Source organism: Heptranchias perlo, unplaced genomic scaffold, assembly GCF_035084215.1.
Source record: "Heptranchias perlo isolate sHepPer1 unplaced genomic scaffold, sHepPer1.hap1 HAP1_SCAFFOLD_444, whole genome shotgun sequence".
Taxonomy (NCBI): Eukaryota; Metazoa; Chordata; class Chondrichthyes; order Hexanchiformes; family Hexanchidae; genus Heptranchias; species Heptranchias perlo.
This window is the reverse complement of record NW_027139458.1, coordinates 42752-67407: the sequence shown is the minus strand read 5'-3', so window position 1 is coordinate 67407 and position 24656 is coordinate 42752. Positions and strand designations below refer to the sequence as shown.

The following is a 24656-nucleotide window of genomic DNA, read 5'->3' as shown; positions in this document are numbered from 1 at the left end:
TCCACAATGCCACCAATCTTGGTGTCATCTGCAAACTTACTAACCATGCCTCCTAAATTCTCATCCAAATCATTAATATAAATAACAAATAACACCGGACCCAGCACCGATCCCTGAGGCACACCGCTGGACACAGGCATCCAGTTTGAAAAACAACCCTCTACAACCACCCTCTGTCTTCTGTCGTCAAGCCAATTTTGTATCCAATTGGCTACCTCACCTTGGATCCCATGAGATTTAACCTTATGTCACAACCTACCATGCGGTACCTTGTCAAAGGCTTTGCTGAAGTCCATGTCGACCACGTCCACTGCACAGCCCTCATCTATCTTCTTGGTTACCCCTTCAAAAAACTCAATCAAATTCGTGAGACATGATTTTCCTCTCACAAAACCATGCTGACTGTTCCTAATTAGTCCCTGCCTCTCCAAATGCCTGTAGATCCTGTCCCTCAGAATACCCTCTAACAACTTACCCACTACAGATGTCAGGCTCACTGGTCTGTAGTTCCCAGGCTTTTCCCTGCCGCCCTTCTTAAACAAAGGCACAACATTTGCTACCCTCCAATCTTCAGGCACCTCACCTGTAGCGGTGGATGATTCAAATATCTCTGCTAGGGGACCCGCAATTTCCTCCCTAACCTCCCATAACGTCCTGGGATACATTTCATCAGGTCCCGGAGATTTATCTACCTTGATGCGCGTTAAGACTTCCAGCACCTCCCTCTCTGTAATATGTACACTCCTCAAGACATCACTATTTATTTCCCCAAGTTCCCTAACATCCATGCCTTTCTCAACCGTAAATACCGATGTGAAATATTCATTCAGGATCTCACCCATCTCTTGTGGTTCCGCACATAGATGACCTTGTTGATCCTTAAGAGGCCCTACTCTCTCCCTAGTTACTCTTTTGCCCTTTATGTATTTGTAGAAGCTCTTTGGATTCTCCTTTGCCAAAGCAATCTCATGTCCCCTTTTTGCCCTCCTGATTTCTCTCTTAACTCTGCTCCGGCAATCTCTATACTCTTCAAGGGATCCACTTGATCCCAGCTGCCTATGCATGCAATATGCCTCCTTCTTCTTTTTGACAAGGGCCTCAATCTCCCGAGTCATCCAAGGTTCCCTACTTCTACCAGCCTTGCCCTTCACTTTATAAGGAATGTGCTTACCCTGAACCCTGGTTAACACACTTTTGAAAGCCTCCCACTTACCAGACGTCCCTTTGCCTGCCAACAGACTCTCCCAATCAACTTCTGAAAGTTCCTGTCTTATACCATCAAAATTGGCCTTTCCCCAATTTAGAATTTTAACTTTTGGGCCAGACCTATCCTTCTCCATAGCTATCTTAAAACTAATGGAATTATGATCACTGGTCCCAAAGTGATCCCTCACTAACACTTCTGTCACCTGCCCTTCCTTATTTCCCAAGAGGAGGTCAAGTTTTGCCCCCTCTCTAGTCGGGCCATCCACATACTGATTGAGAAATTCCTCCTGAATACACTCAACAAATTTCTCTCCATCCAAGCCCCTAATGCTATGGCTGTCCCAGTCAATGTTGGGAAAGTTAAAGTCCCCTACTATTACCACCCTATTTTTCTTGCAGCTGTCTGTAATCTCCTTACATATTTGCTCCTCAATTTCCCGTTGACTATTTGGGGGTCTGTAGTACAATCCTATCAAAGTGATCTCTCCCTTCTTATTTTTCAGTTCTACCCATATAGACTCAGTGGGCGAACCCTCGGATATATCCCCTCTCACGACTGCCGTGATGTTCTCCCTAATCAAGAACGCAACTCCCCCTCCTCTCTTACCTCCTGCTCTATCTTTCCTATAGCATCTGTACCCTGGAACATTGAGCTGCCAGTCCTGCCCCACCTCACTGTTCTCTACCCTTCCAAGTTTTGTGTCATCTGCAAATTTTGATATTGTACCCTTTACTCCCAAGTCCAAGTCATTAATATATATCAAGAAAAGTAGTGGTTCCAGCACCGACCCCTATGGAACACCATTGGCCACCTCCCTCCTGTCCGAAAAACAACCATTCACCACAACTCTCTGTTTCCTGTCATTTAGCCAGTGCTGCATCCATATTGCTATTGCCCCCTTTATTCCATGGGCTGCAATCTTGATAGCAAGCCTACCACGTGGCACTTTATCAAACGCTTTTTGAAAGTCCATATACACCACGTCAACTGCATTGACCTCATCTACCCTCTCTGTTACCTCATCAAACTACTCTATCAAGTTGGTTAAACACGATTTGCCTTTAACAAATCCGTGCTGGAATTCCCTGATCAATCCACACTCGTCCAAGTGACTGTTAATTCTGTCCCGGATTATCATTTCCAAAACTTTCCCCATCACCGAGGTTAAACTGACTGGCCTATAGTTGCTGGGTTTAACTTTACACCCTTTTTTTGAACAAGGTTGTAACATTTGCAATTCTCCAGTCTTCCGGCACCATCCCCATATCGAAGGATGTCTGGAAGATTATGGCCAGTACCTGTGCAATCTCCCCCTTTACTTCCCTCAGCATCCTCGGGTGCATCCCATCTGGATCAGGTGACTTATCTATTTTAAGTACAGCAAGCCTTTCTAGTACCTCTTCTTTCTCATTTTTTAGCCCATCCAGTATCTTAACTATATCTTCCTTTATCGAGAATCTGGCAGCATCTTCTTCCTTGGTAAAGAACAATGCAAAGTTCTCATTTAGTACCTCAGGCCATGCCCACTGCATCCATGAGTAGATCTCCTTTATGGTCCCTAATCGTCCCCGCCCCTCCTCTTACTACCCGTTTACTGTTAACATGTCTGCAGAAGACTTTTTGATTCCCTTTTATGTTTTCCGCGATTCTTATACTCTCTCTTTGCCCCTCTTATTTCCTTTTTCACTTCCCCTCTGAACTTTCTATAGTCTCTCTGGTTGGTACTTGTGTTATCAACCTGACACCTGTCATAGGCCACTTTTCCCCGCTTCATCTTACTCTCTATCTCTCTTATTATCCAGGGAGCTCTGGCTTTAGTTGCCCTACCTTTCTACCTCGTTGGAATGTACCTTGTCTGTACCCGAATCATCTTTTTAAAAGCCGCCCACTGCTCAATTATAATTTTGCCTGACAATCTTTAATTCCAATTTACCGGGGCCAGATCTGTTCTCATCCCACTGAAATTGACCCTCCTCCAATTGAGTACTTTTACTTTAGAGTGGACAGTGTCCATTTCCATAGCTATTCCATTCCTTATGATACTGATCGCTGCTCCCTAAATGCTCCCCCACTGACACTTGCTCCACTTGGCCCGCCTCATTCCCTTGCACCAAGTCCAGCAATGCCTCCTTCCTCAGTGGGCCAGAAACGTACTGGTCGAGAAAGTTATCCTGAACACATTTCAAAAATTCCTCCCCTTCTTTGTGCCTTATATTATTGTTATCCCAGTCTATATTAGGATAGTTGAAATTCCCGGTTATTACTATTTTATGGCTTTTGCACCTCTCTGTAATTTCCCTGCAAATTTGCTCCTCTGTATCCGTCCCCCGAGCTGTTGGCCTATAGAATACACCAAGTAGTGTAATCGCATCTCTATTGTTCCTTAACTCGAACTCAGTACCCAGGAGAAATTGCCTAGTTCCTGGGAACTTTGTATTAAGCAGAAGTTAGCAGCAAAAAGTGTTCGTGGTGGGACTGAGAAATGCTTTAACAGCCGGCACCCTGTGAAACAGAGCTCCAAGTATCGGTTTAAATAAAGTCCTGAACTGACAGAGCGGAGGGCAGATGAGGATTGAATTAAATCCCAATTCACTGAATCTAAACAAGGTTTAAATAAGTGAATCTGTCAGGAGTGGGATTCCTGAGCTTGTGTGTGAGCTGAAACTGGATCGGTCCCGTTCTGTAAAGACTGAATGGCAGGCAGCTCCCAGACAGGGCTCAGGCCGGGACTGGCAGCTCTCCGCTGGGAACGGCTGGATTGGAGAGCGGGGCTCCTGCGCTGTTGCTGCTGCTGCTTCCGCCTCTTCGAGACCCTGTGGCGGTCGGTACCGATCTCCCTCCTATGGATCCGGCTCCAGGTATGCGCTGTGGACCTCGTGGCGCAACGGTAGCGCGTCTGACTCCAGATCAGAAGGATGCGTGTTCGAATCACGTCGGGGTCATTGCATTTTCGCAACGTTTCAGTGTCACTCTGTTTTATCGCGGGGGAGTCTTTCAGGGATGGTCTGTTCACTGTGTGTAAAATAATATTTATCACAGAATGAACACACCACAGAAGGAGGCCATTCAACCCATCAATCCCTTACCTGCCTTTTGTAAGACCAATCCCATTAGTCCCATTCCCCGTCCCTTTCCCCGGGGCCCTGCATTTTCCCCTTCAAGTATTTATCAAATTCCTTTTTGAAAGCCACGATTGAATCTGCTTCCACCGCCCTTTCAGGCAGCGCATTCCAGATCATAACTATTCGCTGCGTAAAAAAGATTTTCCTCATGTCGCCTTTGGTTCTTTTGCAATCACCTCAAATCTGTGTCCTCTGGTTCTCGACACTTCCGCCAATGGGAACAGCTTCTCTTTATTAACTTTATCTAAACCCTTCATGACTTTGAACACTTCTATCAAATCTCCTCTGAACCTTCTCTGCTCTGAGGAGAACAACCCCAGCACGGCGTAAATGCGGTCAATTAGCTCCAATTTATTTATTTGGGCATTAAACAAAACGTGAAAGACTGGCAAGGCGGTGTGTGAACGGAGATCACTGCTTTAAGACAATAAATCCAATCACTGCGTGGGCGCTGGGTTCAAATCTCACTGTTGAGAGAATTTCTGACAATGTTCATTTTGACCTGTTCGCAGAAAACCCGATTGTCGTGCGATGGAGCAGAGGATGTGAAAGAAGCTGAAAGTGGAAGTGCAGATATTAGTTTCATCACAGTGACTGGACACGTTTCCACAGGTTCGGGCCTCTCACCTTAAGATTCTTTCCAGCAGAGTGGGACAGGTGATCAGAGTGACCGGGCTCCAGCGGCGCAATCGGTCAGTGCGCGGTCCTTATCTGACAGGACAGGGTCGGGAAATACCGAGGTTGTTCATTCGAGTCTCACCGAGATCAAACAATCCTTTTGCTTGTGAACATTTCGACCGGAGTTGAAGGTACAATTAGTTTGTTCCAAAATGCATCTACTTATTTGTATTGCCATGTGGTTCCTCCGGATTACGCTGTTGCAATAGCAGATGAGATGTTCAGTATTACTTGTTTACAGGAGGGAGGCTGTGGTTTTGGAGACACAAACTATGATTTTGATCCATCTACAAATCGTGGGATTTAACTGGAGCTTTGAACCAGCGCCTTAGACCGCTCAGCCAGGATACTTTCCAACCTGCACTTCAGGAGCTAGTTTTACAGGAATAGAATTACTACAAGCAAGAATTCTCCCCCTCCAGCACCAATGCTCACACGGCAGCAGGATGCATGTGTCCAGTGAGAAACCTGTCTGAAGGAACATTCAGTCTGACAGAGCCGGAAGTCCAGCAGATTGACTTTCGGTCTGAGCAGATGATGAGCCTCCTCCTTGAGAGAGTTTCGCCAATCCAGCTCAGAGTGGATTTAGAATCATAAATTCGGGTGTGACTGGAGCCACTTGTGTAAGATGAAGTGTCGGGGGCAGTTTCCCGTCCTTGACGGACATTCATGATCCGGTTGCGGTTTTGCTGCAAAATTTCACTTCCCAGCTCCCGATCCGTGAACTAAAACCCAACTCTGGTGGGACTCGAACCCACAACCTTTGAATGTCTCTGCCAACACACGAAGTAGAAGTCCAACACGCTGTCCATTGCGCCACAGAGTCAGTTATGCCATTTGAAGGGGAGCGGGGATCCTGTGCTGTGGTTGAGGCGGTCAGGCTGCTCCTGTTTCCGCCTCTCACATTCCGAGAGCCGCGGCGGCAGTCTGCACCGATCGCCCTCCAATGGATCCGGCTCCAGCCGCTTGTTGTGGGCCTGGTGCAAGAACAGTCGCGTCTGACTCCACATCAGAAGGCTGCGTGTTTTGAACCAGGTTGAAATCACAGCATTTTCACTGTGGCTCAGGGTCCTGCCGACTGATTTTAGATCGGGACAGTGTTTTAGCGATGGGATGTTCAGTGTTTGTGCAACAATATCAAAATTAAATTTGATACATTAATGAGATTTTTGTTCTGTTACTTTCTATTTACACCCTCTCCAGTTTTATGTAGAAACAGTTTACAATGTTTAAGGGATGTGGTGTGCAGTGTTTGTGGAATCAGTGTAATTAAATTTGATACTTTCATCTGTTCCTTCTCCAACCCAGACTCTTATCATTAGATTTGTAGCTTCACCCTGTTTAAAATAGATTACTCAGTGATAGAAATAAATCAGTAACAACCCCGAAACCTCAGTGGGTATATTTGTTCCAATGCTTTGTGACGGTCTCGATTTCCATTCAAATTTTCAATCAGCAATTCCCAACGGGTGTTTTGGGTTTGACAAACTAATTTAAGTACTTGACTGTTTCCTGGAAATGATCCAGTGGGGATTTCCTTACCCGTACAGATATAGAAATAAATACATTCCATCATTTCACAAATGACAGTTGCGTAAATAAATATATCGCGATATCCAACATGGAAAAGCAGCTCTTCGTGTTCATAAAAAAACTTCCACATTTTATTTTATTAATCCACTTAGGTTTCAATACGGAACATATATTCAGAGCATCCCTCTAAACTTAAAGAATGGTGAAACAGTTGCAGATTTTACAAACAAATAACACGCTATCGTATAAGTAAGATTAAGGCCTACTTTGTGAAAGTTGTATTCTAATTGTCTTTATGATGTTACGAAAAATATTTCTAGTTGTACATCCCCAACATAACGGAGAAGCTAAGATGTAAACCGAAAGGATTTTTCAAAAACTATTTGGGGCGATATGATCAGTTCCCCTTCTCCTTTCTTTAATTGTTACCTTTTGTTAATTGTTCATCTTGATCCGTTTGCTTCATTTTTTCCTCAGTCATTTATGGTGAATTTTCTATCTGTTAACGTTCTTAAATATTTGATTTGTTTGCTCTCTCCATCTTGACTTGTGATTTGTTGATCTCCAGGTTAAAGTCTGAAACAGAAATGTGTTTATATTCAGGCGTGACTCTGAAGTGTGAGACCGAGAGGTGATGCCGGATGAGTGACCGAGAGAACAACTGCTGGAGGCGGAACTGTCCGTAACCTAACATACCCCCTGTGGCATTGCTCATGGTCGGTCGGATGACAATGTTTTATATTGACTGAACGGCTATGTATACAACACACAACGGATTTTAATGCTGCTTTAACTCCACAAAGTATAATCACCATAAATGCCCAAAGTCTCAGATCAGTTAGAATTGAATTGCTGTTGGTGAGGGGAGTTTGTACATTGGAAGGAGTTTATATATTTACAGCTCCAGGTAAACCTGCAAACCTCCCTCGCCTGTAGGTTACGTCACCATGAGGTTTCGACCTTCCTTTGCGCTTCTGGTCTTCTGAAGTGTGATTGAACCTGACCAAAAGTTTCCTATAATTAGTGAGGAAGGAAGGTATCAGTGTAAATGGGAGATATAAACGTGGATGATTCACTGGGTACCATGGGAACCAGATACACTGCTCATTCCAGTTATTTGTTCGGCAGCAAACAGAAATCATTCTCTTCAACTGTACTCGCCCGAAGGAAAAGGAAACAAACAAAACTGCTCAGTTCTTTGTTTTAGCTTCTTCTGTTGGTTTACGTTCACTCACCGAGAAAGTGAGAGAGAGACTGAGAGATTGGATTGGCTGTTTCACTTTATAATCTATTATACTTTGTACTTATTGTTAGAGACGGTTCCATCCCAACAATCCTGTGCCTGACCTTCTCATTGATACTAAGATGTGTTCAAAATGAGTTTCAACCAATTTACAAAAGCTGAACAGCGAAAACTGCTCCGAAACCAGCTTCGCTCAGCAACTTTTCATGGAGATTCGGTTGCTGGTTGTAAGTAAAGAAGTTTGTACAATCAGCCCTCTGGAGCAATATCCTCAAAAGGTGTTTCGGACACATTGTATGAGAGGTCCGCCTGTACAGTGCAGGAACACTTACATACTGCAGATCTGGAATCCTTTCCTTGTTGGCTCCGGAACTAATACAAATACCGCTCTGTGTTATTTTGTTGCTTAATTCACAAATTGGGTAAATATCACAAAAGGCCCCGACCAAACGGGCACTTTGAGCAGCTCAGCCACGGAGCCAAATCAAACTGCAACTTCACCACCTCCTCTCACTGATACCTGTCAGATACCCGCCACTGTCTGGTGGAGTTTGAGGCCGTTTGGCACATTTCTATATCTCTTGTCTATTTCGTTGTGTTTACCGACACTGTCTGTATCTCTCGCTGTGTTTATCTCTCTGTGTCAATCTGTGGGTTGATTCTGAATGAAAAATGAAATAAAACAGATCAGTCAACAGCTGGACCAGTGGCGCAATGGATAACGCGTCTGACTACGGATCAGAAGATTGTAGGTTCAACTCCTACCTGGCTCGAATTTATGCAACTTTCCCTCTGACACTGGGGAACGAAGAATCAAACTTCATAATAAAATATTGTTTATGGTGAATCAGCGAAGAAAACATTCCATTTTCAATTATTTAGGTTCAGTTATGTATAGAATGAAACTGTGACCACAACGTGTTTACAACAAGCCTCCTTTTAAGTTGATGTCCGGCTCGCTAACATGACAGCACGAGGTGTGGGCACCGCACTGATAACCTTCAGGTGTATCCGGGCCTTTCAGACACTTCGTGTGACACAAGAGCTTTCCAATCCCCGCCAGCTCCTGGACACCGAGACTTCCGTTCGAAGCAGCATTCACCGCCAGGACCGCGATTCCGCTCCATTTGCCGGTCTGCATAAAATCCGATGCTAAAATTACAAAGTAGGACGGACAGTATCTGGAAAACAGTTCAACTTTCAGTGTTCAGACTTTGGTAAGAGCTGTGAACAGGACTTTGGGTAAATATAAATTGGCTGTGGAGTCGGAGTTAGCTGTTCTGTTATAAACTGTGTGTGTGCATATATGAGTGTGATGTTTATATATGAACTGTGGGTGTGTATATATGAGTGCGATGTTTATATATGAACTGTGGGTGTGTATATATGAGTGTGATGTTTATATATGAACTGTGGCTGTGTATATATGAGTGTGATGTTTATATATGAACTGTGGCTGTGTATATATGAGTGCGATGTTTATATATGAACTGTGGGTGTGTATATATGAGTGCGATGTTTATATATGAACTGTGGGTGTGTATATATGAGTGTGATATTCATATATGAACTGTGGGTGTGTATATATGAGTGTGATATTCATATATGAACTGTGGGTGTGTATATATGAGTGTGATATTTATATATGAACTGTGGGTGTGTATATATGAGTGTGATATTCATATATGAACTGTGGGTGTGTATATATGAGTGTGATATTCATATATGAACTGTGGGTGTGTATATATGAGTGTGATATTTATATATGAACTGTGGGTGTGTATATATGAGTGTGATATTTATATATGAACTGTGGGGTGTATATATGAGTGTGATGTTTATATATGAACTGTGGGTGTGTATATATGAGTGTGATGTTTATATATGAACTGTGGGTGTGTATATATGAGTGTGATGTTTATATATGAACTGTGGGTGTGTATATATGAGTGTGATGTTTATATATGAACTGTGGGGTGTATATATGAGTGCGATGTTTATATATGAACTGTGGGTGTGTATATATGAGTGTGATGTTTATATATGAACTGTGGGTGTGTATATATGAGTGTGATGTTTATATATGAACTGTGGGTGTGTATATATGAGTGTGATGTTTATATATGAACTGTGGGTGTGTATATATGAGTGCGATGTTTATGCATGAAGTGCGGATTGACCGGGAGGGGTAATTCCTCCTGGGGTTTTATTTTCTTCCAACTTAATGACACAAAGTTCAATTTGCAGTGGGGCGGTAATCGCTCAGTTGGGAGGGCGTTTGACCAAAGATTTAAAGATCTCGGGTTTCACAAGTTTGAGTTATTTAGTTTCTGCCTCTTTGAATCCCAGAATTATTGAATGGTTTCAGCACGGAAGGAGGCCATTCGGCACGTCGAGTCCGTGCTGGCCCTCTGCAAGAGCAATCCAGCTGGTCACCCCCCCCCCCCCCCCAGTTTACCCGTAGCCCTGCATTTTTTTCCCTTCAAGTACTTATCCAATTCCCTTTTGAAAGCCACGATTGAATCTGCCTACAGCACTCACTTAGGCAGTGAATTGCAGATCTTAACCACTCGCTGTGTAAAAGCGTTTTTCCTCATGTTGACTTTGATTCTTTTGCAATCACCATAAATCTTTGTCCTCTGGTTCTTGACCCTTCCGCCCATGGGAGCAGTTTCTCTCGATCCACTCTGTCTAGAATCTTCATGTTTTTAAAAACATCGACGAAATATCCTCTGAACATTCTCTGCTCTAAGGAGAACAACCCCAGCTTCTCCAGTCTATCCACGTAACTGAAGTCCTTCATTCCTGGAACCTTTCCAATAAATCTGTTCTGCACCTTCTCAAAGGCCTTCACATCCTTCCTAAAGTGCGGTGCCAAGAACTGGACACAATACTGCAGTTGTGGCCGAACCAGTGTTTTATAAAGGTTCATCATAACTTCCTTCCTTATGTACTCTATGCCTCTATTTGTAAAGCCCGCGATCCTGTATGCTTCTTTAACCGCTTTCTCAATCTGCCCGGCCATCTTTAAAGATTTGTTCACATGAACCCCCAGATTTCTCGGTTCCTGCAGCTCCTTTCGAATTGTGCCCTTCAGTTTATTTCTCCTCTCCTCGTTCTTCCACCAAAATGTATCGCTTCGCACTTCTTTGCGTTAAATTTCATCTGCCATGTTTCTGCCCATTCCACCAACCTGTCTTTGTCCTGTCACTCTCCTCCTCACTGTTGTTGGACTGGGAAAATACACTTGTGAACACAGATCAAAAACCTCCAGCCTCCCCTCACCTAACCTGATATATATATAATAAAGAATGATTAGCCACTCCTATCCTCACAAAAATTCGATAGTTAAATCGCACATGTCGCATTTAGGTAGCAGCAAAGCATGATGGGATACTTGACCATTATGGGAGCAGTTCGTAACCCACACTGTAAGAGCTGACAAAGGCAGGTTTGTTGGATTTATGGCCACCCCCTCGCTTATCTCCAGAGCACACTAAGGAATGTTTACTCAAGGACATTGTTTATCCGAACTAACTCACTTGGGATGATTAAGGGAGAAGCGGTGGATATCTCCAAGGTCTCCCCAGCACAAAAGGGAGTGAGGGATGAGCTGGTCAGGACTTGTGAAGACCCCGCCCAGTCTCAATGTTTGGGACTTATGTGTTTACTGATAAGGGCCCTCCTCAGGAATGTGAGATGTTTAATGTCATGGGACGATCCAAGGTAGCCCCTGACAAGTGAGTGGCAGACTATACCACCCAATGAAACCCACTGTAGTTATGTAAACATGTACCCTCACCTTTCACAGCAGGTGGGTGTTGCTTATTGAAAGGTATAAACATGCTTGTAGTGCTGATGTTCCTTTGAGAGTTAGTCACGAGCTTGAGGAAGCTGACCCCTCTCCCTTTGTGCACAAAGTTTTCTAATAAACTTTAACTTTGTCAGCAGTTCCGTCTCCGTCTGGTTTTGCTCCAAAAATTCGAGTCTAACAGTTGGTGTCAGAAGTGGGATACTGCGCTGCAGGTCGGCTAACGGATCCTGTATTGGAGGGTACGTGGTATAGTGAAACAGGATAGCCCTGTACTCCAGATGGGGGGTGCCCCTGTATTCAGTCCTCGAGGGTGAGGCCGGTAGCCTATGGTAGGGGCTCGGCTCATCATTGGAGACAGGATTGGCAGTGGCACTTGCCGCAGTATTAAAATTATCCACGCAGTAAAATTCCTCACGGAGACCACGGATTGACGGAATTGACTAGACCTGTAGGTATATAAGATATAGTGTATGTGTTTGTTTGCTTAGAGTATAAGTTTATGCCGTTATTCCGATACAGTATAAGGTTGGATTTTGAGAGTCACGCGGTGATCGACACGGACAAGGGTGGTGGTTTATCTCAAACACCGAGCCTGAGCCTGAATTAAGAGGACCAAGTCCCACGTGACGGCCAGGATCAAGTAGGCGAAGGGAACGACAACCACCACAGGATTGTGATCCGGGGACCAGTGAGTGTGTATAAATTAGACTATAAGGTGATACGTTTGTGCCGATTAAAGCATAAGATTAGAGTAAAATAAATTAAAGTATAAGATAGAGCATAAGGATATACGTAATGATTGACATGAGTAACGAGGGGAAACCCCTTCCTCCGGACGTCCCGGCTCTGCCCACCAGTGTCTCTGTTGTAAAACGAGTCCAAGAGGCTAATTTAAAATATCAAAGTGAAATGATCAGGAACGGATGGAAGGAAACGAGTCCAGTGGTCGATCAAATAGAGTGGTGGGCGGGACACAAGGCTGCTAAACAAATTAATTATGGTACCGTTCTGCTCGCGAGTTGGGCAGATCAGACAGGATATTTAATCGTGGACAAATGGGGGAGACCGTCTTCTCTCCAGGACTTTTTGAGACCTGTACAAGAGGCTAAAGTTCGAGTTTGCAGCCTTTTGGATCTGGAAGTGCCAGCAACGGAGGAGTTAGACGATTTACAGGAATGTGGGGGGAATTGTTAAGGCAATGGAGGCTCTGCAGCACAAAACGCCGCAGCCTGAGTGCCTCCCGAATACAACCGTATCTGCCCTTCGGCACCGGTACAACCTGGAAATGGGGAGCCGAAACCCCTGGCCCCTGTCCGAGTAAATCCAAACCCAGCCGGAGGGGCAGCAAATGTGGAAATGGGAGGCAGGGGCACATTGGGGGGAATCTCAGCCTTTAACACCACAGGAGAGATCCAGCCTGATCCTTCTCATTCCCGACCTGAAGTGACATAATCCCATTGTCGACATATGGGCAAAGATACAAAGCGCCGCCCGACATTTTAATCTGTCCATAAAGGACATAAAAGATATCATTGAGGTTAAGTGCCTCTCTGCTGTCTTTGGGGCGTTGCCCCCTTGGGATTTGCAGGTCCCAGCCACTATGGTCGAGTATGACACCCAATTTGAAGCTCTAAAGACCTGGGTTCAAGATGGATTGGGTAACGGCACTGCCACCTGGACAGAACTCACGGCCCCACGACAAAACCCTGGGGAAGACCCCAGTGCGTATATTGACCGGGTAATTGAACGGTATGAACATTGGGGACAGACCAACGGCATCCCCGCCAAACACAACGATCCAAGATTTATAGATAGCTTAATTCGGATAAACTATACCAAACAGCGCTTAGGATGGGGGCCAGTCCACAGGCCACTGAGGCAGGGCTTCGGGAATGGGCTCGTCAGCTTTTCGGATTCTATCTGACAGACACCCACACTCACCGCCAGGGCCACACCCTATCCGTCCTGCCGTGGATCCCGCACCACACTAGCCCAAAAATTAAAACAGAACCGGTAGCAGTAGCCCGAGAGGATCGTGCCTGCTATAATTGCCAGGAAACAGGCCATTTATATCGAGATTGCCCCGTGAAAATGAAACCATGAACCAATTGTGGGCGCCCGGGGCATAGCCAAGCCACGTGTTACGGAAAGTGGGGGGGGGAAGGGAAGGACAGGGGCCCCGGGGAACCACTCAGGGGTCACAAAGACCAACAAAGGGAGGGATTATCCGACCGTGAATTGGAGGGACTGCGAGCTCTCCTCCTCCCATCTTCCCCTCATCAAGGATTGGACACCACGGCCTCCTCCGTCGGTGGACCGGGGGCCACCCGCCCGTGTCTAAACGTACTGTTAGGAGGCCGGCAGTATTGTGCTCTTTTATACACGGGAGCCTCGGTGTCGATAACCGACTCAGATTTTCCTATCGTAAACAAAAAAATACATTTCAGCGGGGTTAGTGGGGAGATCGTGATCCTTCGCCAGAGCATTCCAATCCCCCTACAGCTATCCCCCGGGCCAGGCTCTGGGAAGGTCCCAATAACCAGGGTCTGATTTTGGGAATGGACATCTTGCACCAGATAGAGGCGAACCTGCCTTGAGTGACCACTCACTGCAAATAGGGGGGCCGGGAGGGGGAGGTTTCCCTTTTCAGCAGATTATACCCAACAGTGTAGGGTACAGGTCCTCCGACCGATTGGGCGTGCTTGGGCGGAGGAAGGGATATGGGGGAAAGTTTGCGCAGTTTACCCTCTCGCATGGGCTACACACAAGCTAGATTGCGGTAGGGCACAGATAGACCCTGTCAGGGTTCACGGACCCTACCACGAGGCTCACCGGCAGTATCCCCTTCGGCCGGAGGCCCAACGTGCCGTTGAGTCATTAGTGGGAGATTTGTTAGAAACCGGGATAGTGATTGAGACCCGTTCGCGGACCAACTCCCCCGTATGGCCTGTACAAAAGCCAGATGGGTCCTGGAGGCTGCCCATAGATTATACGGCCCTGAACAAAGTCACAGACAAACTCCACGCTCCAGTAGCAAACCCCGCTCCCATTTTAAACGGCCTCCACCCTGGCCTGTCCACATTTACGGCACTGGACATCCAAAACGGGTTCTGGACCTGTCCTCTGGACGCTGGGTCCCGGGAATGTTTTGCCTTCACTGTGCGGTCCACTCAATATACCTGGACCCGGCTGCCCCACGGATTCCACCATTCCCCCACTGTTTTTCACGAGATTCTGCAAAAGGCTCTCCAACCGGCAATGGTGGATGCCCGCATGCAAACCCCCGCCTGTCTCCAGTATGTGGACGACTTTCTCATCAGAAGCCCTTCACCCTCAGATCATTTAGACGCCCTAACATGTGTCTTGGAGACGCTAATCGTTGGAGGTTTTAAACTGAATCCGACTAAGGCCCAAGAGGAGCTCCCACGGGTTATCTATCTGGGTCAGATCATCTCCCCAGAAGGGAGAACGTTAACCCACAAGAGGGTCCGAGCACTTTTTCAAATGCCTGTCTCCGTCCTGCGGAGTGTAATGGGTTTGTTCAATTACTGCCTCACGTACGGAACTGACTTCACCGAATTGGCAAGTCCCTTAAACAACCTCCTAAAGGGAGGGCCCCCGGGAGAGGCGAGACTGGATTGGACACCTGAGGCAGTCGAAGCTTTTGAAATGGTCAAAATCACTTTGGCTAATGCACCTGCCCTGGGTCTCCTGGACCCTGCAAAACCCTCCCATTTGTGGAATTGGGTGGGCAATCGGGCGTATAGTGCGGTGGTGGGACAATTCCGGGACGATCACATCCGGCCGGTGGGGTACTATTCCTGCCCAATACCATCCTCTATGACAGGACAGCCTCCATATCTGGCCGCCACCGACTGTGCGGCACCGGCTGTAGAAGCAAGAGAGCCCATGGTAGGTCCCGGTAAAGTTATCCGACACACCCGTCACAGCCTCGTTAAACTCCTCACAGGCAGCGTAAAAACAACTTCCAATCAGGGGCGTGCGAGATGGGAGGCGTGTTTGTTCGGTAAGGGGATCCGGATCGAGGTGATAACTGACCCTCGAACGAACCCGGCGTCTTTCCTGATTGATGAAGGGACTCCTCATGATTCACGACTATTTTACGCTGCGAGAGTCAGGGACCTCTCCTTACGGAACCCATAGTCCGGGCCTGTTTAGAAATGTCTGTAGACGGGTCCAGCTTTTACCACGAGGGCCGACGGGTCAACGGATGGGCCGTGGTGGGTCCGTCAGGACAGACTCTTGCTCAAGGGGCCTTGGGAACGGAGGAGGGGGGCAACTGGCAGAGATCACCGCGCTTACCAAAGCCCTCCAATTGGCGGACGGGGCAACGGCGATCATATGCACTGACAGCCAGGATGCTTACTCTGTCGTCCATGACTACTCGCGTCTCTGGCAGCGACGAGGCTGTTTGACTACCTTAGGCCACTGAATTAAGCACGGCCCCTGCGATCGCCGAGCTTATTCGGGCAGCGAATGGTCCCACCTTGGGGGCTGTCATTAAGATTCGGGCCCATCAGACGGAGGAGACCCCGGAAATCAGAGGGATCCGGGCTGCGGACTTGGCCGCTAAGCAGGCGGCCTTCACCCTCCCTGTGACGGCTCTTAATTCTGCAGAGGGGAAGCACAAGGGAAGGGTTCCGAAGCTAGCGAGGTAACAAGTGAGTCCCTCCTAACCGCGTACCTCTCTGAGTCCCCCGAGAATATCCACCTCTGGGTGCAAGAGGGAGCACATCAAGACGCCCAGGGGTTTTGGCGTCATGAGACCCGGTATGCGGTCCCTGGAGCCTTTCGACGAGCCCTGATACAATCCGACCATGAACCCACACACCTGGGAGGGTACAAATTATACTACCTCATAGCTGACACCTGGTGGTGGCCCGGCCTGGCCAGGGAAATCCACGAGTCCGGACGCTTCTGTTTGCCCTGTCTCCAAACGGGAATTGGGGGTCACGTTCGAGTCCGTATGGGACACGCCCGACGGCCCAGCGGACCATGGACACATTTACAGATGGATTTCATTGGCCCCCTCCCTCCCAGTGGCGGTACAGCCATGTTTTTGTCATCATTGACCTTTTCACTCGCTGGGTGGAGGATTTCCCGACCAGGGGGAATACGGCCGAAGCAGCAGCAAAAATCCTAGCCATGGAGGTCATTCCTCGCTGGGGAGTGTCCTACCAGATAGGTTCGGATCAGGGAACTCATTTCACCGGCAAGACAATGAAACAGGCTTTGGCTCTTTTGGGGGTCCGACAGCGGTTCCACATCCCCTGCCATCCTCAATCGTCTGGAATGGGAGAGGGAATGAACCGCACGCTAAAACAATCCATCAGTAAAATCATCCTGCAGACCGGTAAAGGGTGGAACACCGTCCTCCCCGCTAATTTTTGGCGATTACGGGCCACGCCAGCCAAAAGCACCGGCTTTACACCATTCGAACTAATGACTGGACGGGCCATGGTGTTACCCCAAGACGCACCCCCACTGGGCACAGGGGACTCCTCCCAGTTCCAAAACACCCTCCTGGCATACCTGCGTCTGCTCAGTGAGACCAACCAGGCTAACCATTTCCGGGTCCAGCATTTACAGGAGGCACACTATCTCTCTAGATGTCAGCGTCTCCCTCCTCAAGCTGATTGCTGCAGCATGAACGGATCGGACTGGATTGGAACAGGACGTGTGGAGGGGTTAACAGATGCGTAATAAATCGTTAAGAATAATGCGAATCAACTCTCTTGTTTTTTTTTCCAGGACCAAGGTCAGAAGATCGAGTCAATTGTTTAGGATGTTCTGTATCTCTCTCTCTGCCTTACAGGTACACGGGCCGGCCCCAGTACTGTCACCGCTACCGGACATATTGACTCTCCAACTATTGGTTACCCAGGCTGGAATATTTCCCTCCTCTTCATCCTCCTCTCTGTTTCCTTCCTCTTTTCCCAGGTCTATCGGACCCCTCTTCGCCTACCCCGGCCCAGCACTGGTCCCTGAACCTGGGACAGTGGCGACTTTGACACTATGAATTGGTCTGTATCAGGGATGATAGGATTGTTGGGACTGCTGGTTTATGGACGGGCAGCTACTGACTCGGAGTTAGAATGGTGCCGGGACGAGTTTGGTACACACGTGCTATCTGGATGATAGCCGAGGTGGGTATGTGTTCGTTACGCTACTTAATGTGTGCCATCCCCAGTCCGGAGTTTAGCTTCACCCCGGAAAGTCCTGTACGAATTGGACATGAGGAGCTGGTGGACATACAACAGGACAACGCGACCTTTCTTCAAGTGTCTGAAGACATTAGGAACGACGTATGGAACTACATCAACACGTTTGGATATCCAATACCTCCATTGCCCGAACACCTGAGACAGTTACGAGAGAAGGTTGAACATTCCCAGCAGGTGTATTATACCATGCAACAGGGGAGCAAGGAGTTGAGGAAAGATATAGACGCGATCAAGGTGACCATGTGGTGGGATGACTTATGGGACTGGGAACTAAATGGACAGATTCACCCACGGATCCGACTAATTTCCCATGTTTTGGTCATGGTGCAGTTAATACTGGTCTTTATTCTGCTATGTGTGGCATGTAAGAAATGGAATCGGGCTGAGGCAAAACATCTGGCTGGACAGATGGTTAAAACAGCTGGTGTATGCGCCCCTCCCCCACCCGTGCTTCAGACGATTTCAGCCGCTTGTGGGAAAAATCAAGTGTGTGGGTGAGGAGAGCGGCAGGAGATTGAATCGGGAATGGTTTTAATGTAAATGACTAATTACCCTCTTTTGATGCAGACCCGGTGCCTCGACAGGCGGCCGCCTCGACAGGATTCATGTCGGATCATATGTGACCAATAGAGGATCCCCCTGGAATAGCCAGTGGGCTGGGGAGGGGAGAGGGCGAGTAAATTAGGTTGATTATTATACAAAACCTCAGTCACTTGCGCTCTTGCTTTTCCCTGAATAATCCAATGTCCAGGTTTGGAGGGGGGACTGTTGGACTGGAAAATAGGCTTGTGAACAGAAATCCAAAACCTCCAGCCCCTCCTCACCTAATCTAATATATATATATATATATATATTAAAGATTGATTAGCCACTCCTATCCTCACACACACAAGTAGTTAAATCGCACATGTAGCATTGAGGTAGCAGCAAAGCATGATGGGATACTTGACCATTATGGGAGCAGCTTGTAACCCACACTGTAAAAGCTGACAAAGGCAGGTTTGTTGGATTTGTGTCCACCACCTCGCTTATCTCCAGAACACACCAGGGAATGTTTATCCAAGGCCGAAAGCCGACATTGTTTATCCTAACTAGCTCACTTCGGATGATTAAGGGAGGAGCGGTGGATATCTCCAAGGTTACCCCAGCTCAAAAGGGAGTCAGATAGGAAGCAGCTGCTCAGGACTTTGTGAAGACCCTTTGTGTAGTTTCAATGTCTGGGACTTGTGTTTATTGATAAGGGTCCTCCTCAGGAATGTGAGATGTTTAAAGTCATGGGACGACCCAAGGGAGCACCTGACAAATGAGTGGCAGACTATACCACCCAATGAAACCCTCTGTAGTTACGGAAACCTGTACCACATTCTACAGCAGGTGGGTGTTGCTTATTGAAAGGTATAAACATGCTTGTAGTACTGACGTTCCTTTGAGAGTTAGTCACGAGCTTGAGGAAGCTGCCACTCTCCCTTTGTGCACAAGGTTTTCTAATAGACTATAACTTGGTCAGCAGTTCCGTCTCCGTCTGGTTTTGCTCCAAAAATTCGAGTCTAACAAGGCTGAGGATTGATTTAATTGAGGTGTACAAATTTATGTGTGGCCGAGATCGGCTGGATAGGAAGGACCGATTTCCCTTAGCAGAGAGGTCAATAAACAAGGGGCAGGGCATAGATTTAAAGTGATTGGTAGAAGGGTTATTGAGGAGCTGAGGAAGACATTTTTCACCCAGAGGCTGGTAGGTGTCTGGAACTCACTGCCTGAAAGGGTGGTCGAGGCAGAAACCCTCAACTCATTTAAAAGGTACCCGGATGTGCACCTGAAGTGCCGTGACCGACAAGGCTATGGACCAAGTGATGGAAAGTGGGATGAGGCTGGGTGACTCATTTTCGGCTGGCGCGGACACGATGGGACGAATGGCCTCCTTCTGTGCCTAAATTTTCTATGATTCTATGATTCTAATTAACAGTAAGCAGGGTAGTTCAGGGATCATGAGAACACTACTGAAGATAAATAACTGCTGGGAACCAAGCAATGTGTCCTTGTAAACCACAGATTAGGGAAGTTCCAGCTCCAGTGACAGAGATGGATCACAACAGGGTATAAAAGTGAGGGGATACTGATGTAAGGGGCAGTTGGGACTGGAGACACCGGAGATCAAGCTCAGGGAGTCCGTGGTTCCATCCAGAGGGCTGATCTCGTCTACACGGGGGATTTGCATGTTTAGTCTGGTATGGGAGAGGAAAGAGAATTTACTCATATATTTCTTCATGAGGTATTAAAGTTGCTGACTCTCAGACTTGTTAATTAATAAGACAATGCATTATTTAGAACCTTCCATTCATAAGTCTCTCTGCTTCTCTACTTTTAAACTTTGTCCATTTAGTTTACATTTCACCTCATTTTTCTTCCTCTCAAAATGCATCACGTCACATTTCTCTGCATTAAATTTCACCTGGCCCATTTACTAACCCGTGGACGTCACAGTGAAGTCTCTGACACTCCTCTTCACAGCTGCCCCGGTGCCAATTTTGGCGTCATCGAGAAATTTTCACCTTGTGTCCCACATACCCAAGCTCAGATCATTCTCTGTATTGTGGTTAGCAATGGTCCCAACACTGACCCTGGGGGACACCACTGTTCACATCCCTCCAGTCTGGAGAACATCCATTAACCACTACTTTCTGTTTTCTGCCCTTCACACAACTTCCTATACACACTGCCTCATTCCTTTTAATACGGTAAGGACTAATTTAATCAACAAGCCTCCTGTCCGGCATCTTACCAAACACCCTTTCACAATCAATGTACACAACAACCACTACATTCACTTTATCAGTAGACTTGAGTTATCTCAAATGATCCATGTTGGCTGTTCTTAGTTAATGTGTTTTTCTTACAAATGTTGAAATGTTTGCTCCACCTCATCTGGTTTGATCTGTTTCAAGACGCAACAGAAAGGTCGAGTTGTCTCCAGGAGTTTAAGATAAATTAGGTTTTAAAAATTATGTTTCAGACAATGAGGGACATCTGGGCTGAGACCCGCCCATTCGGTGCCACAACTCCCGCCCCTCACACACTCCGATTGGTTGGAGGACCAACTCACCCCTCAGCCGCCCACCGCTCAAGTCAATTTCCGCTCCTCCTCTTGGTCCGGAACTCTCCTTAATCACCAGGGCGGGATTAGTGTTGAGACTGACATCCTGAGGTGCAGTTCGAAAATAAATATGAATTGAACCCGCCAGTTGCAACATTTAATAAAACGAAATTAATAAAAGTTACCGAAAAAATATTTTCTGGAGTTCACCAAAGTGGTGGAGCGTCTGCGCTGTGTGTTTGTGCCGATTTAAATTACACGAAGAGCTGGGCTTTCAGTTTATTTTATTTTCTTTGTTCCAAACGCGCTCTTCCTGCTTCCAATGTCTTTGTTTTCCGGCCTGATATTATGATCATCAATGGCGGCTTCATCACCCAGCATGCAGCGCGGTTCAGATTGTGCCCTATCTGAATCAGTGGAGCCCAGTGCGCAGGCCAGTCGAGGCTGCGGGAGGAGCGCGTTCGGTGCAGGTCAGAGGATCGGAGCAAGAGGCTCAATAAACCCCGGGGCCCGGGTCCGGGCTCAGGCCCAGGCTCAGGCTTTACAAACCCCGAGTGCGGCCCCAGACCCGAATATAAAACAGTGAACATTATCCCCCCCTCACTACCCGCCGGGAAATGAAGGCGAAATGGGGATCGGTCAGGGAGCGTCTGTAAATGAAGGAGAAATGGTGATCGGTCAGGGAGCGTCTGTAAATGAAGGAGAAATGGTGATCGGTCAGGGAGCGTCTGTAAATGAAGGAGAAATGGTGATCGGTCAGGGAGCGTCTGTAAATGAAGGAGAAATGGTGATCGGTCAGGGAGAGTCTGTAAATGAAGGAGAAATGGTGATCGGTCAGGGAGCGTCTGTAAATGAAGGAGAAATGGTGATCGGTTGGGGAGAGTCTGTAAATGAAGGAGAAATGGTGATCGGTCAGGAAGAGTCTGTAAATGAAGGAGAAATGGTGATCTCTATATCTTCAGTCATCCAGGGAGCTCGAGCTTTGGATGCTGTTCCTTTCCAACTCGTGGGAATCTGTCTACTCTGTACCCAAACCCACTCCTCCTTGAAGGCCTCCCACTGTTCAATTACTGTTCTGCCTGCCAATTTTTGATACCAATCCACCTGGACAAGATCCCATTTTAACTCACTGGAATTTGCCCTCCGCCAGTTAAGAATTTTCACATTTGACTGTCCCCTGTCCTTTTCCATAACTGTTCTAAACCTAATGAGATTATGATCACTGCTGCCCCAATGAAATATGCTCCACCTGCCCCACTTCATTCTCCACACCGAGCCCACTGCTGTACTCACACTCTCTCACACTCTCACACACTCTCTCACACTCACTCTCTCACATTCCTCTCTCACCCTTTCACTCATGGATTCGGGCCACTGAAAGATGATGCGATGGGTTTGGATTTCAGCACAGGGAGGAGGGAGAGTGTGTGGGACGGGGATTTTCAGCTTTGAGGAATGAGAGAGGAAATAATGTTCCATAGAAAGTAGAGTTGTCTGATCTGAATTTCTATCCTGTACTTACAGTGATAACTTTTATGAACTCCTTTTACAGGGGAGGATTTGCAGAGGGAAACTCAAACCAAAGATTACATCAAGATCTGACAGAGTCACTCGATTCATCAGGACCTGAATATCATCGGCCTTTGAATGTGGAAGGAGAAATGTTTGTCTGTTCTATCCATGGGAGAAGGTTTCAAACATCAGTGTGAGTGGAAAAGCACCGAGACACACACACCCGAGTGAGAGTGTTCCAGTGCACTGACTGTGGAAAGAGCTTTAACCAGTTACACAGCCAGAAAAAACACCGCACCATTCACAGTGGGGAGAAACCGTACACGTGTTCTGTGTGTGGACGAGGTTTCAACTGATCGTCCAACCTGGAGAGACACAAGGACACCCGGACCACGGAGAAACCGTGGAAATGCGGGGACTGTGGGAAGGGATTCAATTACCCGTCACAGCTGGAAACTCATCGACGCCGTCACACTGGGGAGAGGCCGTTCACCTGCTCCGTGTGTGGGAAGGGATTCAGTCAGTCATCCGGCCTCCTGACACACCAGCGAGTTCACACTGGGGAGAGACCTTTTAAATGTTCTGACTGTGAGAAGAGGTTTGAATGCAAAAGTAATCTGCTGAAACACCAACGCACTCACACTGGGGAGAGGCCGTTCACCTGCTCCGTGTGTGGGAAGGGATTCAATCGGTCATCACACCTTCTGTCACACCAGCGAGTTCACTCTGATGAGAGACCTTTTAAATGTTCTGACTGTGAGAAGAGATTTAAAAGCAAAATTCATCTGCTGACACACCAACGCACTCACACTGGAGAGGGGCCGTTCACCTGCTCTGCTTGTGGGAAGGGATTCACTTGGGCATCCAACCTGCTGAGACACCAGCGAGTTCACACTGGGGAGAGGCCGTTCACCTGCTCTGCGTGTGGGAAGAGATTCACTCGGTCATCACACCTTCTGTCACACCAGCGAGTGCACTCCGATGAGAGACCTTTTAAATGTTCTGACTGTGAGAAGAGATTTAAAAGCAAAATTCATCTGCTGACACACCAACGCACCCACACTGGGGAGAGACCGTTCACCTGCTCTGCGTGTGGGAAGGGATTCACTCGGTCATCCACCCTGCTGATGCACCAACGCACCCACACTGGGGAGAGGCCGTTCACCTGCTCTGCGTGTGGGAAGGGATTCACTCGGTCATCCACCCTGCTGATGCACCAATGCTCCCACACTGGGGAGAGGCCATTCTCCTGCTCTGTGTGTGGGAAGAGATTCATTCAGTCATCCAACCTGCTGAGACACCAGCGAGTTCACACTGGGGAGAGGCCGTTCTCCTGCTCCGTGTGTAAGGAGAGATTCACTCGGTCATCCCTCCTTCTGTCACACCAGCGAGTTCACACTGAGAGACCTTTAAATGTTCTGACTGTGGGAAGAGATTTAAAATCAGAAACGAACTGCTGAGACATCGATGCACTCACACTGGGGAGAGACTTTTCACCTGCTCCGTGTGTGGGAAGAGATTCACTCGATCATCCCATCTTCTGAAACATTAATACAGTCACTAATGTATCCAATCTGGCATTCAAGAGAAACAGACTTACTCAGAGAGGCGTTAGAATGTTCAACTTGCCACCACAAGGAGTAGTTAAGGTGAATAGAATGGATGCATTTACGGGGAAGCTGGATAAGCACATAGAGGAGAAGGGAATATTAGAGTTTGCTCATAGGTTTAGATGAAGAGGGGTTGGAGGAGGCTCGTCTGCAGCATAAACACCGGTATAGTCTAGTTGGGCCGAATTGCCTGTTTCTGTGATGTACATTCGATGTAATTCTATGTAAGCTCCATCTGACACAGTTTTACCAACTCACTGAATCTATCAATTTCCCTTTGTAACTTTATGCTCCCATCTACACTACTCACTGCGCCTCCTAACTCGATGTCAGCGACAAACGTGAGTGTTCGGCTCTCTATTCCTTCATCTCCCTCATTTATACATATCGGAAAAAGCTGATGCTCCAGAACTAATCACATCCGGCCAATTTGAGTACATCCCTTATTATCCCGGGCCTCTGCCTCCCACCTTCTAACCAACTCCCGACCCATTTCAATAGGTTGCCTTAAATTCCACGCACTCTAATTTTTGTTGACAGTCTCTTATGTGGTCCCTTATTGGATGCCTTTGGAAGTTAATGTCCATCTAACACCCAGAGA

The 24656-nt window shown here is 47.2% G+C and overlaps 3 non-coding genes and 1 pseudogene across 3 annotated transcripts; 3 read left to right on the top strand and 1 right to left on the bottom strand.

The window, feature by feature from the left end:
- Positions 1-4077: 4077 nt before the first annotated feature.
- trnaw-cca (transfer RNA tryptophan (anticodon CCA)) lies at positions 4078-4149 on the top strand. Its single transcript has one exon. It is a non-coding gene; the product is annotated as a tRNA-Trp (tRNA).
- A 1591-nt stretch (positions 4150-5740) lies between these two features.
- On the bottom strand, positions 5741-5833 carry trnar-ucu (transfer RNA arginine (anticodon UCU)). Its single transcript has 2 exons — positions 5797-5833; positions 5741-5776 (listed from the first exon to the last, which is right to left on the bottom strand). It is a non-coding gene; the product is annotated as a tRNA-Arg (tRNA).
- Positions 5834-8483: 2650 nt separating this feature from the next.
- trnar-acg (transfer RNA arginine (anticodon ACG)) lies at positions 8484-8556 on the top strand. The gene has a single exon. It is a non-coding gene; the product is annotated as a tRNA-Arg (tRNA).
- A 9157-nt stretch (positions 8557-17713) lies between these two features.
- Positions 17714-24036, top strand: LOC137313230 (zinc finger protein 345-like; annotated as a pseudogene).
- The last annotated feature ends 620 nt before the right edge of the window (positions 24037-24656 follow it).